The sequence below is a fragment of the Lucilia cuprina genome, chromosome 6 (assembly GCF_022045245.1).
Source record: "Lucilia cuprina isolate Lc7/37 chromosome 6, ASM2204524v1, whole genome shotgun sequence".
Classification (NCBI taxonomy): Eukaryota; Metazoa; Arthropoda; class Insecta; order Diptera; family Calliphoridae; genus Lucilia; species Lucilia cuprina.
The window spans coordinates 39,029,377-39,048,893 of NC_060954.1; the positions used below are offsets into that span (position 1 = coordinate 39,029,377).

At 31.5% G+C, this 19,517-nt stretch overlaps 1 pseudogene; it reads left to right on the forward strand.

Annotated features, from left to right (window-relative positions):
- Nucleotides 1–4,493: 4,493 nt before the first annotated feature.
- Nucleotides 4,494–5,900, forward strand: LOC111688456 (annotated as a pseudogene).
- The last annotated feature ends 13,617 nt before the right edge of the window (nt 5,901–19,517 follow it).

Genomic DNA, 19,517 nt, shown 5'->3' on the forward strand with positions numbered 1-19,517 from the left:
ACGCAAAATATGCAAAAAATATGCTCTAACAAATCGATGCCAAAATCCTTAAATTGGTCGTTGAAACGTGTAATTATCTTATCCATGAGTTCGTACAACGCAAAACAAAAAACCTGCATTTGCATATTTTGATTTCTCTGATTATCATGTTTTTGCAAAAATTACACCAAGGCCCCAAATCATTCGAGGCCATAAGTACATAAGTGTTTTGTTGCTAACTTGGAAGACATGGCCTTTTTAGGACTTTTATCACGTAGTGTGCCTTAAGTATCGTATTCATCATAAAGGCTCATATAGCAGACCCATTAGGATTAATATAGGAGTCTGCAAAGATTGTGTCCTGTCCTATCTATTATTTAATATTGTATTAAGCAACTCAATATCTAGGCAGCATTGTGTTTCTTTATAGACTGGTCAATGAGTGAGTATTAATTTCAACGCTTAATTGCAGCTTGTGGCAAACTATGGACGACATAGTTGAACATATTCCATCGAGTTTATAAAGTTATCACCTTAGAGTTATCTGAGGCCAGATTCGGATTCAGTGCTGCTCAATCCTTTAAAAAAAGTATACTTTCTATTGTTGTTTTCTACCTTTTTTAATTTTGCTGGTCAGCAATATTGTTGTTTTCTTTTAAAGGTCAAATAAATTGAATTGCAATACAGTTCTTTGACGTTCAAATATGTTAGACTCCAGACGAAGTGTCTCAATTTTAATGTAATCAACACTTTTTGTATTTAAATAATAATAATTTAAACAGCCCTTTATAGTGTCATTAATATTCAATTATTTTATCTAACTGTAAAAATTAAAACAAATACATGTAAGTGTTAATTGTGCCCTAATAAAGGCACTTTTGTTTGTATTGTATTTGTAACAAAATTACTATAGCAAAAGTTATTTTAAATCGAAGTATTGAGCATTTATTATTTAACAAAAGGTTTATTATTACACTGTTTTACAACGAAATTCTTCTTTACTAAATAAAATATAAATGATAATTTCTATGAACGAGTAAACCTGTGTGATTCAAGTGGCCTAAAACACATAATCAGAATCAGAGTTTAGTGCTAAAACATATTTAATTAGGGATCTACATTAGAGTGCTCCAAGCTTGTATGTAGGAAAAAAAATTTTATCCTACAGGCCCCCCCTAGAATTGTTCTATGGGTTATAAAAATAAGTCGTGCAAAAAATTAGGTCAATAGGATTACGTTAACTGGTGCCGCAATGGCTCTGAAGTTTGAAGATGCATTTACAAGGGGAAAATATGCATTTTTTAAGTTTTCACAAAAGTTTTGTCATTAAATAATTTGTTTTGTATTTTATTGTCAAAGAATCGTAATGTACCCAGAATTAGCGTTACAAAAAGATAAAAAACACAAAAATTGGTTGAAAAATGTAAAAGTTATTAAAAGTTCCCCAGGCCATTATCGTGTATCAGAGCACTTGAATTCGAAATGTAATAAAAATATAAACAAATTTTTGAAAATATTCCAATAAAACAATTTTATTACTTAAAAAACATCTGTAGTTACTTGAATATTAGTTTTTGTCCGTATAGAATAACGTAAACCTGTTCTCAGCTATGGTCGAAAAATTTTGATATTTTTAACGGTCGTTTCAAAATTCAATTTTAATTTTTTTGATACTTTGTTAAACAAATTTCAATATTTTTGGGAGAACTCATAGGGATTTATGGACAACAGATTAGGGAATAAAACAGTAAAACAGCGGATTTCTAGCAAAACGCATTTTTATGCAAGACTGAAAATTCGAAACTTAGTTTTTTTGGAGCACTCTAATCTACATACTGCATACTAAAAATCCGTGTTTTCTACTTTAGCTCGGTAGCAATTTTTTCGAAATAAAATAGTTTCATATTTTGCAAACCATACTGAATTTTGATTTAAAAAAAACTTCATCTTCATATTTTCATTTCAAGTGGATAGTTATACCCTACACCACTATAGTGGGGAGGGTATTATACGTTTGTGCTGATGTTTGTAACATACAAAAATATTGGTCCAATACCCACCTTAAAGTATACCGATTCAGATTCAGAATCATTTTTTTAATCTATTAAGACATGTCCGTCCGTCTGTCCGGTTGGCTGGCTGGCTGTCCATGTAAACCTTGTGCGCAAGGTACAGGCCGCAATTTTCAAGATAATTTGATGAAATTTGTTTTTTGGCACAAGGACAAAGCCTATTGAAAATAGTTGAAATCGGTCCATTATTTCACCTTGCCCCCATACAACCGTACCTCCCGATTTGAACTTTGTATGCCATAATTACGCCAAATATTCTGCTATCTCTCTAAAAATTGGCACAAATAAGTTTTATATAAGTATAAATGACACTGCAGATTGTCGTAAGGATCGGCCTATATTTGACCCTAGCCCCCAAACAAACCCCTCTTCAAAAAATGACTTAAACGTCTAAAATTGATTTGTAACCATTTGTATCGCAATGAAACTCAACAAAACTAACTGTTATTTAGAAATATATCCTTTTCCCAAATTTACCGATGATCGGCCCATATTTGACCTATATAAAGCCTTTTTAGAAATTTTAGTTTTTTATTAATAAATGGCTTAAATATTTTGGAATTATGGTAATATTCAACATAAAAGTTTCTTTACAAAAAATAAAATTTTTATAATAAGTAAAAATTTTAAAAATATACTCATGGTGTAGGGTATTATATGGTCGGCCATGCCCGACTATACTTTCCTACTTGTTTTACAATGTGAAATTGCACTGCATTAATTAAAGACATCTGTACGTATACGTGTTAATGACTTATAGATATTTCAAATATTATGTATACGCAATAGAGAAACAATTTTTATTTTATTTTTTAACACGTAAAAAATCGAAATTTTTAGTGTTTTTTTGCGATTTTTAAGATTTTGTTGATATGAGAAAAGCGCAAGACTTTGGACAAAACTAAAAGACTATCATAATGGTGTCCGTCTGTAGTTATATTTATGTATCATAGTTTGACTGAGATTTCATTTCGAGCTTTCGTTTTTTCTACATTGCGCCCAACTCTTTCGGGGTGATGGATCATCTGTCCTTTCCCAGCTATAGCTTCACTTAAGCTGAGGGAAGGTAGATTGTCTACCATCTGGAAATATTGTATTCCCCGCGGACCAAAGTACTCGAAAAACAAATGTGGAAAATAAAAAAGGATAAAAGTAAGGATGCAGGGCCTAAGTAAACAAGCAAATGTTAATCGGACTATCTTGCAAGATCTAAGGCAAGGAGGATCAGGTCTCCCAAGAAGTTGGCAACTGAGAATCGACCTAAGAAGTTAAAGAACTCCCCATCTCATAAAACAAAGTCGAAGCTGAGCCATACTTCTTTTAAAGAAACCTCAAGTCAGAATCCTTCCAGTAAGGGTGACAACGCTAAGCCAGATATTCCGAAGTCGACTACATCGGCGAAATCAACTTTGAAGGTAAGGATATCTTAAAAGAAGCACCGAAAAATGAGAAAGGAGAAGTTAGGAGTGGAAAAGGGAAATGAGCCGTCAAAGTTGTCAGAAGAAGACACCAGGACGATCACTGCTATGCAGTTTACGATGCCTATAATGCCTGTAACAGGCAAGATTCCAATAGACCAAGAGAGAAAAATAGAAAACCTGGTCAACAATACAACCAAAAGAGAATATGAGCTGCGAATGCAGCATTAGCGTGATGTTGATGAAGTTGTGTTCTCACAAATGTGTTAGCAACCTTAAGAACTTGGTGGAAAGTATCACTTCTCCCTGGGTAAAGAAGAGCGAGCTTCTGGTGCTCTTAAAGTTCACTGTTCACATAAAAGGATGGGCCAGTAAACTGGCTAATGAACGTATACTGGCAATTCTTGGAGAAGGACACCTCAGCGCCATCACTAAAACCCACTGCATTAAAAGCCACTTCAGGTTACCCGGAGAATTCAAATCCAGAGATACCTAACTCACTAAAAGACAGTTTAATTGATATCCATAATTGGTCATGAAGAGAGTTCCATGAAGAGAGTTTCCAAAGAAGGCAAAAACTTGTTTTCGCAGACCAGTGTAATAAGCGTATGTTATACAAATAAAATTCTGATGTGAGTAAAACAGTTAAAATTAGTGGTCGGCACCCAAAGACCACAATGTTCCGCTGAAATCGGTTTTATAAGTGTACACAATACAAATAACTTAGATCTCCATATCAACCAACTACTTAAAATCGATTTGTATTTTCGTATTATATGTTAATCGGCAGTGTATTGTCTTCTTATGCCAACCGCTGTTTTCACAACAGTTTAGTAAAATTATAGAGTAATGCATAAGGTGTGACAAAATTTATTATCTATGGCTATTAAAAAGCATATTTATATTGAAATTTTTATCGGCTAAAGCTTAATAGTTATTTCAAAATCAAAGTAGATACAACAAAATAATAATTGATAGATTTTTGAGTTTATTTAAAAATATTTATAAATTTAAGTTAAAAACAATGTCTACTATAAATTCTAGTGAGTTTTTCATTATGAACTGGAAATGCTGGAAATGGCTAGGTATAATTATACCCAATAGAAGTGATCCAACTCGCATTAAACAGCTTTTGTGGAATTTTTTTATAAATACAACAGTCAGCAGCATATTTCCCATACATTTAATGTTGGGAATATTTATAGCAGATGCCAGTAAATCAGAAATTTTTGAAAATATTGCCATTTTTATAACCAGTGTAGGTTGCATTCTTAAGCTGATAATGTTTGCGTTAATATAAAACGTATTAGAAAATTGGAAAATATTCTACAAACACTTGATGAACGCATCCAACATATTGAGGATCAAAAGTACTGGTTGCATTACGTAAAACCTCAACTGATTTACTTGCAGCGTATGTATATAGTCCTATACACTGGAATAGCATTCTGTGCCAGTTTAGCGTTTATTGTAAGAAGAGAGCAAAAGCTTTTCTATCATGGTTGGTTACCATTTAATTGGCATCAAACTTGGTGGCATTATACTCTTGCATTGTGTTATCAATTTTATGGAATATTTTTTCAATTTTTGCAAAATTTTTCAAATGATAGTTTTGCACCGAAGGCATTATGTGCTCTATCGGGTCATATAAAGTTGCTGTATAAAAGAGTGGCTCGCATTGGGTATGATACTTCAAAAGGATCTGAGGAACATGAAATGGAGTTAAATAGCTGTGTTATACATCAAAAGGATTTGTATGAGTAAATAGATTTTAAACATTCAAGATTGTTTCAAAACGAAAAAAAAATATTAATAAAAATTTATTTTTTAAGATTGTTCGACTCAATTCAGCAGATCATTTCGTGGCCCATATTCTTTCAAATTTTCGTATCATTGGCAAATATGTGCGTTGCCATGGTTGCATTACTTTTCTTTGTAACTGATATATTCTATGGAATCTTTTATATCACGTACTTATTGGGTATGATAATGCAAATATTTCCTGTCTGCTATTATGGCAGTGATTTTGTAATGCTCTTCGAAAAACTTCATTATGCGGTCTTTTCGTGCAATTGGACGGGACAAACGAAAAGTTTTAAACGTCATATGATGTTGTTTACAGAACGTTCATTAAAAAACACCATGGCCCTAGCTGGTGGTATATTTCCCATACATTTGACAACATTTTTTGCCACCTGCAAAGGAGCGTATTCTATGTTTGCTGTTGTAATAACTATGAAGTGAACGCAAAACAATAGAGGAAAATAATGAATATTATATGTGTTAGTAATGTCAATGATACATGGCATTTTGTGTGTGAGAGAGAGAGAAATGCTGAAAGAATACGAAAGTGGAAAGTGCAGTGGATTGGAAATGAATTTATGATTTTATTTGAAAATTTGCACGAATAAACACAAAAACTTTTCATAAAATTCTTGTTATGCACATTTATATGGAAATAAATGTATAAATTTTTCCAGCTTTGCTGTTTTTTTTTTTTGTAACTACTAGGAAAACAATAAAATATGTTGAATTGGAAAGTGAATTTATATTTGTTTTTATAGAGAAATATTTGGCTATTTTTTAAAGTACTCTTGAATTTTAGTGTTTTCGAAAAAATACATATTCCTTTTGACGTATTTGTTTGGCAAAATATTTAGCTAATCAAATGTTTTAGTTGAAAAAAAAATAAACTTATATTTTTTATTACGTCTAGAATCATAAGTGGAAGAAAAGTTTATAATACCGTATGTTAGATATTGACATTAGGCAGTAGGGTAGAAGGGGAACCATACTTTGTTTTTTGAGGCTGCTTCAAATTAAAACCACTATACATATTCTTAATTTTTTTCTTGGTTCGCATACTTAGATATGTTGGCTTTAGTTTTATTCCTTTCAATCTTTCGGGCTTCAAATTATATTATCGAAAATATTATTATGTCATATTGTGCACTATTATTGACGTTATAATACTGACCAATATATTTTTCTATCACAAAAACTAAAAAAGTTAGCACAAAAAGTTCACACTGTAAAATATTTTCACAGCCCTTTGAAAAACAATTAATCATGTCTGCCTCCCATCATATGTAATGTTAATGTTTCAAATTTTCAGGGATGATAGATAATCGATAAATGAAAACAAAATTTGGTAATGTGATAAAATCGATTACTCGGTTTTCAAGTTATTCGCATTGAATCACCCTTATGGCGATTGATCCCCCTTCTACCCTACATAAATAAATTTGTGTCGATTTATTTGTTACAATTGTCTTCTAGGATAAGGACAAGCGGGATCAATACCTTGCCCTCGCGATCGTGGAGTTTAGTAAAGTTCTCTCCATATAACATTAATTTAAGGTAAACGAGTTTGATTTAATTTTACAATTACAACAATTTGAAATAACAATTGGAAATTCTTTAAAAATTTAATGAAATTAAAAAAAAATCGTGAGTTTTCTTTAATATATATATATTTTTAACTTTTAACAATATTTGTTCTTCATATATCATGATACATAAAACATTCCCAGCTGCCATTTTTTGAAATTTTTCATCATATTCGAGTCATTTATGACTCTTCTGCACGATTAAAATGATCATATATGCGCTCATTTTCTGATCATAAATGATACATTCGTCGAGAGAAAATGGTACCCTATCCGCGACTCTTCTAAATGAGTCATTTATGATCCGCACTCAATTATGACTCATTTTTAATCTTTTTTGAGTCATTATTGAGCTGAATAACTGGTCGTTCTTGAGTTATTTCCGAATCATATTATATTATAGAAATCATATTTCAAACACCTGGATGACCTATTTATGATTGGTATACATTTTGTTATTGATTTTCCAAACAAATCAAATTTTAAACATTAATTCGAATTATTTAGACTTAGTTTAGTGATTAGTCACCCAACTATCTTCCGTAGAAGACCGTTAAACATATAAAATTATTATAATTAATGCATAATTTAATTTCAATTTCCTTGAGATAAAATCGTCTTTAGAAATATAACACAAATTCAAATACTTATACATTTAATTTTATAAACGAAATGAGAATTATATCAACTCATTTTAGGCCACACACAAAATGTTTTGCTAACTCTTCCAAAATAGACTTTTCTGAGATCCATTTCTAATCAGTTTCGACGCATTTTAGAATCGTTTTGAAGTCATTTTTAAGTGTGAGTTTAGCTATTTCATCACAAACAAAAACAATTACATAAGGAACAATTTTAGATCATTTTCGAGTCATTTTTTAAGCGCTCAACTTATTTATCTCTTTTAGGTCATTAAAAGGAGTCAAAAATGACTCAGTTTACTGATTACCCATGCAACAATCTTCTAAATGCTAGCTGGGTTCATACAAATATGAAACATTGGAACAAACATCTTGACAAGCACTTACAAACATCAACAACTATACTTTTTAAAAGAAAGGCCATCGCATTTATCCAATTCACTGTCGGTATCGTATTGTTGTATCATATTATGTCATTAATATTTCGCAGGCAAACATTTCTGATACAAAATCAAAGAATAGTGAAAGCTTACGACATACGGCACCGATTGAGAATTGTGTAATATTTTGACTTCATGAGTATGTAAAAATATCAAACAATAGTTGAATTCAATTCGAAATATTTCATTGCATTTTTAACGAATTTCCAATTTTAACCGAAAAATGGTATTATTGGTTTGTGTTGGTAGTACTTTATGGAAAAACTCAAATTAATTTATTCCAAAGTAGTGTTATAAGGACAAAACTGAAAAGGGCTCAATTTTCAAGTTCCTTAAGAAGATTTCCATATTGTTGAAAAAAAACTTTTGAATTTAGTTCCAGTTCTGCAAAATTAAGTAAAAAATTCGAAAATAATGACATAAACAATGTCTGTGAAAATATCGCAATATCTCAAAAACTAAAGCTAACCGAAAAATTTAATAACGATTTTTGAACTCAGAGGATGTCAATACATTGGAATGCAAAATTTTATTAAAAAGGCACGCAAAAAGTTAGATTTTGTTGTATTGTGTAATCAATAATGGCATTGAACTGGAACTAGTGGCGTACTGAACTGGCTGCTCTCAGAAAAATTATTTATAATTTATTTTCAACTAAAAGTTTTGTTGTGTAGCAGTTTCTTCTTCTCATTGCAATAATGCATGTTTAACTTGAAGTAGTAGTCCCGTATAAGTGGCAAGTGTTAGTGGTAAGTGTTCTAGTCAGGTAGACCGGAGGTGGTGGGTTCGATTCCCACCCGTGGCGCTGGTTAAGGAGCGCACAACAGGCTCGATAGAGGCCTAGGTGTATTTCTTCGGATTTGATGTGTATACATCCTCCTTTCAAACTAACTAACTAACCAACTAACTAACCAACTAACTCGTATACTTCAGTTTTTCAAACGTGTATCCACACATTTCAGCAGAATACATTTGATATTCTTAAAAGGCTTTATGTCTTTATCGGTAACATAACATCAACCTCCCGTACTTTGGGTATGTTACCTTGACGATCTTTCTCACTTTATTGTGAATTACGATCTGATAGATTGCTATCAGTACATGCAGTCTGCCAGAATTACAAACTGTTGATATCAAATGTATCATCAGTTTTTCCTTGAAATGATTTGACCTTGGGAAGCACCAGATATCCATATAATCTAGTAACTGGTAGTCTACAGGGCATTGTGTGGGATTTTATATTGTGCATTCGGGGTGGCTGTGGTTTAACCTCAAATTTGGGGGAGAAAGGAGAGATAGTTACATAAGAGACTAATTCATCCCCCGTTTCTATAGAGCGTGTTAAATGTTTTTCTCAATGAATGTTTCGGATAAATGAAAGGCGTGCTGTGTTAAATGGGGATGGATGTAAGGTATCTTATGTAAGTTATACCATAGAGTTTTTTTTCCTTGTCAGGAGTTCAACATTACTAATTTTATACCTGGGCCACCAACGGGCCTGTTGTGTGCTTCTTTTTATGGAAAATTGCGCTAGAGTTTCATTGTCCTTTCTACATGCTCTACATTCGTCTAAATTCGCACGTCCACATTTGTATAGTTGTACCCGTAATCCTGTGTGTCCACTAAAAGTAAGACCCATTATACTAACCTGAGGATACTTGCTATTTCTGCGGAAGATTCTTGTATTGCTTTCGTGGCGTTCAACCCATAGGATTTTTGTGGATCTGTCTAATTTTGTAGACATAACAAGAGGAGTAATTTGTTTCTAGTATCCTCTGAGAGGTAGGCTTTGTGACTGCTCTCTGGCTGTCGATAAACATGTGTGACTTGTGGGTGCCATATTTGTTCTAATCCAAATTAGGTTCTGTTCCGACTTCTTCCTCGAAGCTAATGTTGTCTGCCAATTTGGAGCCTTTGGTACAGGTATTTTGCTCTAATATTTCGCTCGATCATGACATTCTATGGGATCAATGCTTCAAAGTTGCCGCTATATTCTCTGTCTTGTATGCGATGATTCTCTGTCTTGTTTGATGATATAGCCCTCCAATGTGTTCAGTATACATTGATAACCCGATAACTTTTTTGGTAAGTTTGCATTAAATTCTGAACCGTTAGGCTGTAAGTTCTGCCTCATATCTTATACACTTATGTATCAATTAGTAGTACTCATGTCACCATTTATCAAGCCCAAGCGTTTTCATAGCTTTACCTTTAATACCTATCAAAATAAAGAGTTTAGTCCCCTTAAAATAGCATCATACATGTCTAAAATAAAAGGTTTAGTGAGTATAAGTATTTATATATTACGATAAGTGCTATTGAGATAAATTTTCATTTGATTTATTCGACTTAATGTGTTAGTAATAATCACCGTCATTATAAATATATTTCTTTTATGTACATAAAACTCTTATACAAATACATTCGAATTAAAATTCCTAGATAAATATTATTTTTTACATTTTCTAAAGAATTCCATTAAGTTATTGTGTTAATCTTTATTACTGACAAAACACATTTAACTAGTTCAACATATTTTTTCAGTTTTACTTTAGCTTTCATTTATTGACACACATAAGTACTTAGTACAAACGTAGTGACAAAATCAATATACCCACCATATTTAGAACTGAAAAATTTAATGCAAGATGATTGTGAGACAATTAGGTTTAAGATAATTTACAAATAACAACACAAACATGCAATGACATCCTCATAAAAGTGATTCTTTGGAAATTTTCTAAAGTCGTGTTGAATTTTTAAATCAATTAACAATCTACAACATACTTGGCAAAGCAAAAACTTAGTGGCTTAATATTAAGTTATCTCTAACAAAATTAAAATAGCCAAACTGTTTTCTGCACCATTAAAATTGATAACCATAATTGACATTATCGAATTCACTAACATGTTTAAGAATGTTAATTTAATATCTAAATTTTTAATTCAATTTGCTATTTGTTCGACTCTTTACATTGTTTACATACAAATTAAATATTCATACTTTAGTTTATCAATTGAGGCGAACTTATTTCATATTCTTTGCCAAATTCCAATTAATTTATTTATTTTTTATCAACAATTTCGTTTTTTTGTTTCTTTTGTCTTGTTCATTCCACTCCTGATTAAAATGCTCAATTACGTCAACAAATTGAACATAGTTAAAGTACGTTCTATGAATATCTAAATGAAAAATCATCATCACAAAAATTTGACTGGTTGAAAAAATAAAAATTGAATGAAAATCGCATACAAACAAACGGATGGATAGTCAGAGAGACAGACAAAAATATATATAATGCATATATACATACATATACTTACCATGCTTAAAACAAGTCAAGACCAGTGGAAAAAATGTTAAAAAGAAAATCAACAGCGTTTGGTAAAAATGTTAAAGAAAAACAATTTAATTTTATTGTTGTCTTTGTTTCGTGTTCAATGTTTGTACATACGCTAGAGTCAAATCCTCGCGAGGAATACAAGGAGACAAGGATTTATTTGTTTATGCAAAACTTGTGCCAACATTTAAGGCCAAAGGCGGCAACAAATGCCAGAACACCCAAGTGAAAGTAGTACAAAACAACATTGCTCGCAAAACATGAAATACAAACAAATTCAAGCAAAACAGCACAAGTACACAAAACTTAATGTTGTACTTTACAGATGTTTTAGTTTCTTCGAATATTCATAAACATATCTACATGCATATGTATGTGTGTGTGTATATTTATTTTTCCCAGCAAACATAGAAGCTTAAACTTTTATTAAGAATTTATTTTCGAATATTGGAAAATTTTACTGTATTAATATTTTATCCCTAGATCCTATAGGGAAAATTCTCCCTAGAAACCATATATGATCAACGGCGTCTGCTATGTAGACAATAACGCAATACTTTTATAGAGAAACAATCCAAATTAATTGTGAAGAAGATGCCTTGAGCTTGCCACTATCGACATGATTCAATGTTAACCCGTCAAAGATGGAAATATTAAGTACTTAGGTCTAATAGTCGAGCAGAAATTATAATGAATATACCATATAGAGGATATTGACAACAAAGCACATCGCTGGGTGCTATGTAAGAGTACCTTAGGCGATATATAAGGCGACACTTACAGCCGAACGATTTATAACTTTAAGCAAATTTGCCAAAGGAAGTTATATTAAACGTCATCTATATATACTGGACACATTTGAAGGTTTTACATAATCTCCGGACGTGCTTTAGAATTAGATCCAAACATCGTGGGAGTAATTTCATTCCGTATACAACATCCCTCACGAACAATGGTCCATCACCAAAATTCTAAGGAATTACCTATAGGAAACTAAGTTTCTGAATATCGGACTGTAATATATTCCATGAATACAATAATTTGGTATGCACAAAGAGGAGGTGTTGTCGAATTTAAACCTTATAGGCCAACCAGGGGCCCGACTTATAGGCCAATTAAGACACCTCGGCTATGTTAAATTTTTAAAACGATCCTATTTCTTCATTTGAGTTTCGATTTAAAAAAAAATCGTATATATCTCCTCATCGAGCACTATAAAAAATGTTGTCGTAGCAGTAAATTATCTGTTATAGTTTAGGAGATATTCGCATTTGAAAATTAAAATTTTAAAATTTTTACCGTCCTTACTTTTGTTTTTTGATAATAACGGGTCAGAAAAATTCCGGATTTTTTATTCGCCTAACAACAAGTTTATATATGAAGCAGTGAAAGAATTATGTAAAAATCATGACTGAGTCCAAAGTTATAGGCATTTTAATTTAAAAAATTAAAAAGACGATTTTTTGCAATTTTCTTGGGAAAAAAGTATCTTTCATTTTAAGTTATCTAAAAACTTTCTAAGAAGATGTATATAGAAATTATACTTTTTGGAAAGCTGACTTTACATAAAATACGATAAATGAAACAAAACCTAAAAATATTTGATACCGAGTGGACCAGGTCCATCCAAAAAAACCCTATTTTTTATAGAAAATTCAATTTTAAGCAAAAATTCTCAAATCGCATAGTCGATATCAAATTATAGTGACCTGTTTTATATGACCCAATATGTTCTTAATTATTTTGTAACGGGTTTCGATAACCCCGCCCCTGGTAAGGATATAATAGGCAAAAAACCAAAAAATCCCATTTTTGGGATTTTTTAAAACTTGTTTGGGAATTCCGGGATTTCTAATAAGAAAATTCGAAATTTTTATTTAATTTTGGATTTTGAGTAAAAAATCTACCTAACTGTAAAATTTCATTACAAAATATTCATAAATAAAATTTTTATTGCAATTTGAAAAATTTGTATCTTCGCAATAAAAAAAACATTTTTTAATTTTTTTTAAGTATTTCGCGAATTTTTTAATTTTCAAAAATTATATATAGTTTTGAAAAATATACAAAATTACCTTTCTATTGATATATAACATGCCTTCCTAATGTTTTTTAAGTGACAAATTAATTAGGGAAAACTCAACATCTTTTAGAAAATTTACCTAGCACTATATTTTTTATAGTGCTCGATGAGGAGATTCTATATACGAATTTTTTTTTAAATCGGAACTCAAATGAAGAAATAGGATTGTTTTAAAAATTTAACATAGGTCTCCTAATTTGAGGACCCCCCGTCGGGCCCCTGGTTGGCTTATAAGGTCCAAATTCAAAACCTAAACTCGACAACAACTGCTCTTTGTGCATAACAAATTTCATTAAAATCGGATTAACTGTTACCGAATTATTCCCCTCTTTTTTTTCCTATACCACTGTGCTTTGTCATGAGACATACTTTCGATTATCACATCAGCATTACATGTGGACTGCTCGATCGCTCTGTTCCCTGCTCGGACTGAGCATAAATATTGACAAACAATAATTTAGTCCACTACTACTCTAGAATCCTTCCAAGTACAAGAGAGTAGATTAAAATTACAGCAAGCTTTTAGAGGACTAAAAGACAGGACTTACTTATATCAATGTCACATAAAACAATAAAGTATTTGTTTGTAAGATTTTAATAAAATAGTTTAAAATATTTTGGATTTTGTTCAGCTCCTATTCTACCATTTCATACTGTGCGTTATAACAACTTTAACCTAAAGCCTTAACATCTGACATATATTCCTTCTTTTTCAAGATGTCGCTTCTTTAAATTCAATGGAATTTAGTTCATAATTGACTTATGTCCTCATTAAGTGTTCTTTTCTAAAGTCATATTAATATCGATATAAATATAACAATTAAATTTAACATAATACTTATAAATGAGTACATAATGACCTAAGTAAGTTATATGTTCCAAAATTCAAAATGAAAATTTTCCAAACACGTTTTGATAGTGTGAATATATGGTATGAGAACGAAACATATTTACATTTAACAATGATTGACATATTAGGAAAAATAATGCATTAACTAATATTAGACCTTTAAATAAACACAACTACTTAGAATAGAATTCCAACTCGATTACATACAAATTCATAATAAATAAATCAACCTTAAACGTATAGTGGTGGGACGTCTACGGGGTGAAAGTACGAATGTTACTCTAACAAGCTGTAATGGGTGATTTGTATATATTGCTTAACGGTCTAGTTTTTTATTTAAAGGACATTCCCAATCAGTGTGTGAGAAAATTATGAAAGCGGTTAAAAATGTTTTTAAATTATAATTTAAAAAGCGTAGTTCTAGCACAATTTTAAACATAAATTAAAATATATTTTTAATACAAAATAAATTATTCAAAAACCTAAGTTAAGAACCTCTGATCTAAACCGCAATCAAATTCTACTTTCCATAGAAGTTGTGCCAGTATATTTAGACGCACAAGTATATCTGTATATTTGTGCAAATTTAATAAAAATTTCGTCTCACGCAAAATAGAAGGGAATGGAAAAAATTGCTTTAGAAGAACATTTGTTTTTTTTTTCATCCCTTTCTATTTGCCACGAGGTCGAGGTCATCATTTATGCTGACAACAGGTGCCATGACATGAATGATAAAATGAAATCACGTACTTAGAATAAATCAATCTCATAAAGAACTGATGCTATGTATGTACTAGTAAAGAAAAGGAATGCCACAGTATCAGACATACGAAAACAAATCTAATGAATTGACATCAACTATGAATTTGAATGTATTAACTGGGTGAACTACCCACATATCTGAGACAGATTCCTTTACAAATCGTTGTATTTATAACACCCATCAATGTGATAGAAACAAATTGAAAGGAAATAAGCAAATGATTACGGGTTTTGATTTATTCCATTTTAGTTTTTTTGGATATACTTACATATTTAGTTTGAGTAATGTTTGTTAAATTTGTATTTATTGTTATCGAGATGAAAAGGAGTGTAATTTGTAAGAAGTTATAGTTTTTGTCATGAATAAATTTTTATAGTTTGAAAATTTGGTATTTACTAAATAGATAGTTAACGCTTAATATTGTATTCAGTTGAACAACATTTGTTTATTGCCAGAAAACTATTGTTGTGTTTGGGATATTAATTGACCGATTCTTACATAGGGTATAAGGGGGTTCATAGCCATAGGGGCACATCTGCCAATAGCGAAAACTGAAATCGATGTTATCGCATTATCAAATTTTGTTTTCGTTTATCGATTATCTATCATCCCTGAAAACTTGAAACATTAACTTTACATATGATGGGAGGCAAACATGATTAATTTTTTTTTTCAAAGGGCTGTGAAAATATTTCACTGTGTGAACTTTTTGTACTAACTATTTTAGTTTTTGTAATAGAAAAAATATATTGGTCAGTACTAGAACGTCAATAATAGTGAACAATAATACATAATATTTTCGATAATATAATTTGAAGCCCGAAAAAATTGAAACTAAACCCCATAACTGCCCGTGGGGCACAAACGCCAAATATATGTAATGCTTGTGATGTAGAAAAAAATTTGGTTAAAATATAGAAAAAATCAGTAATAATTTGTTTTAATTTTTTTATACCCACCATCAAAAAAGATGGGGGGTATATTGATTTTGTCATTCCGTGTGTAACACATCGAAATATTGCTCTAAGACCCCATATAGTATATATATATTCTGGGACCTCTTAAGATTCTAAGACGATCTAGCTATGTCCGTCCGTCTGATGGGGGGTATATTGATTTTGTCATTCCGTGTGTAACACATCGAAATATTGCTCTACTTTATGGGGTCTATAAAATATATATTCTGGGACCTCGTAAGATTCTAAGACGATCTAGCCATGTACGTCCGTCTGTCCATCTGTCTGTCTGTTGTTAGCACGATAGCGTCCACAAAATAAGAGATATTGAGATGAAATTTTCATAAAATATATTTTATTGATCAGAAATGATTGGTATTGAAAATGGGCAAAATCGGTCGATTTCACATAGCCCCACATAAATGTGCCCCCCGGAATATTGTACAAATACCTTCAAATATTTAAAAATTCGTTGTTTATGAAGCAAATAACACAAAATTTCGCATAGGTCAGTTTTTTGACATCTGCAAAATAATTCTGCATTATGGCGGACATAGGACCATAATTGGCCCTACCCCTATATAAGGTCCCCTTTAGAAAATGACTAAATAGCTGATTACTGGCTTAAAAATGGGAATATAGCGATGAAATTTGAGACACAAAAGTTTCATGCAAGCCAATATCTCTCAATCAAATTTTATGTATATCGGTCCATAATTGACCCTAACCCCTATATAACGTCCCCTTCAAAAAATTACTTTAACGCTCATTACTCGCTTAAAAATACAAGCATAGCGATGCAATTTGACATAAGTAAGTTTCTTACTAGCCAAAACCTCTTTATGAAATTTTATGTGGACCGGTCCATAATTGACCCTACCCCCCCTATAAGGTCCCCCTCAGAAAATGACTTTAATGCTCATTACTGGCTTAAACAAACGAATATAGCGATGAAATTTGATATAAGTAAGTGTCGTACCAGCTAAAAAATCTTTATGAAATTTTATGTGGATCGGTCCTTAATTGACCCTACCCCTCATATAAAGTCCCTCCATATAATTACTATAACGCTTATTATTAGCTTAAAAATACGACTATAGCGATGAAATTTAACAGAAGTAAGTTTTATACTAGCCAAAATCTCTTTACCAAATTTCCCAGAAATAAGTTTTATACTAGGCAATATCTCTCTACCAAATTTTATGTGGATCGGTCCATAATTGACCCTACCCCCATGAAATTTCTTTAATGCTCATTACTGGCTTAAAAATTGGATTATAGCAATGAAATTAGACAGAAGTAAGATTAATACAAGTCAAAATTTACCAAATTTTATGTGGGTCGGTCCATAATTGACCCTTCCCCCCATATAAGGCCCCCTTCAGAAAACGACTTTAACGTTAATTATGGGCGTAAAAATATGAATATAGCGAAGAAATTTGACATAAGTATGTATCTTAGGAACCAAAACCTTTCTGCCAAATTTTATGTAGATCGGTCTACAATTGACCCTAGCCCCCATATAAGGTCACCTCCATAAAAATACTTTAACGCTCATTGCTGCCTTAAAAATACGAGTGTAGCGATGAAATTTCACAAAAGTAAGTTTGCATTTGCAATGCATTCCTTTTATTTCTATATTTTAAATAGATTTTTCAGTCTTAATTTGAATTTTTAATCTAATTTATTAATTAGTTAGTACAAGGGGAATGAAAACACTTTACTAATTTGTATGATCGCTGGTCGCACTTGTCTCTTCAACTTAATAATATTCGCATATTTGGTTTGCGGAATTTTGTCTCTTATATCATATAAAACGTTGGTATTAAATATTCGTGTGAGAAAAATATCATTCGGGTAATCGATATCATGTACAAACGCCTGCAGCTCTCAAATCACACCCCTATGGATTCATTTAACATCCAATACGATTTTAAATGAACCCTGTATTTTGGAAGAAGTGCATCCCTCTTCGACTTTTATATCATTCGGGTAGTCGATATCATGTACAAACGCCTGCAGCTCTCATATTACACACCTGTGGATTCATTTAACATCCAATACGATGTTAAAGAACATTTTGGAAGAATTGCATCCCTCTTGGACTTTTATTATACCCTCCACCAATATCAGTGGTTTTAAAGGGTATACACGACTTTGTCATTCCATGTGTAACACCAAAAATATTCATCTAAGACCTAACAAAGTATATAAAATCTGGGCCCTTATATAATTCTGAGTTGATTTAGCTATGTCCGTCTATTCGACTTTCCGTATGCCTGTCTGTGTAAAACACACTCACGTAAAAACTTAAATAAATAAATTAATAAGATTCACTATTTTCCTAGACAGATTGGTTTTTAAAATAAGCAAAATCGGTTGACAGCAGGAGAAGTTATGAATTAAAATTTAAAACAACTTCAAAAAATTTACAATTTTTTACACATTATAATGCAATTTTCACAAAAACTGTCCAATATAATTCCATGAAAATCATTACACTTTTGTTTTTCCATGAAAGCTTGATACCGGTTGAATCGATTCACAACTTCGTATATCTCACATACAATATTTCCTTATTTTTTCAAGGTTTAATATCAATAGAATACAAACAAGGCAGAAACTCTCACGATGGGTCCATATTTAGGCAGAGTTCCCATTAGAGGTCCCCTCCTGAAAGTTAAGTTAAGATGTCAATACGAATTTTGGCACATATATTTATTTTGCAAACGGAAATGTTACTGTAAAGTTTTTCCTCGATGGGTCCATATTTGATCATAGCTTCCATATATAGGTCCCCTTCTGAAAATCACTTAAACACCCATAACTCATTACCTAATTAAGATCTTTATACGAAACTTGGTACAGATATTACTTTTGTAAACAGAAATGTTACCGTAAAATTATTTTCGATCAGTCCCATACAATGTCCTTTCCCATATATCAGTTAAACGCCCATAACTCATTACCTGATTAAAATATTTTTACAAAATTTGGCACAAACATTACGAATACAGAAATGTTACCGTAAAAGTTTTTTTGATCCACCCATACAATACATACAAGGTCCCTACACGAAAATCACTAAAACTGCAAATTTAGTGCACTACCCTGAACTTTGCAATCTACATATTAAAATCGCCTATAATCATATCATCTTTTGCTGAAATTTCAAAAGACTTTATGGGTGTATGTAACAAGAAATCAAATGTTTTACGTGAACACCTGATTTAAAGGCCTTGTGAAATTCCGAGTCGATTAAGCTATGTCCGTCTGTCTGTCTGTGTAAAGCAAAATGAGCAAAATCGGTTCACATCGGGAAAAGTTATGAATCAAAATTTAAAACAACCTCGAAAAAAAATGAGCATTTTTTACACATTCTGATGTAATTTTCTCGAAAACTATGCAAGATAATTCCATAAAATCACCATACATTCGTCTCTGCGGTCCACAGTTTCATATACCTCCAATACAAAAGTTGTTGCGATTTTTACACATAAATTCAAACATATTGTAAAATTATTCATTTTGCTTTATTATAAATAACAAATGAAACATAGGTCATGTTCATATTAAATTCTTATA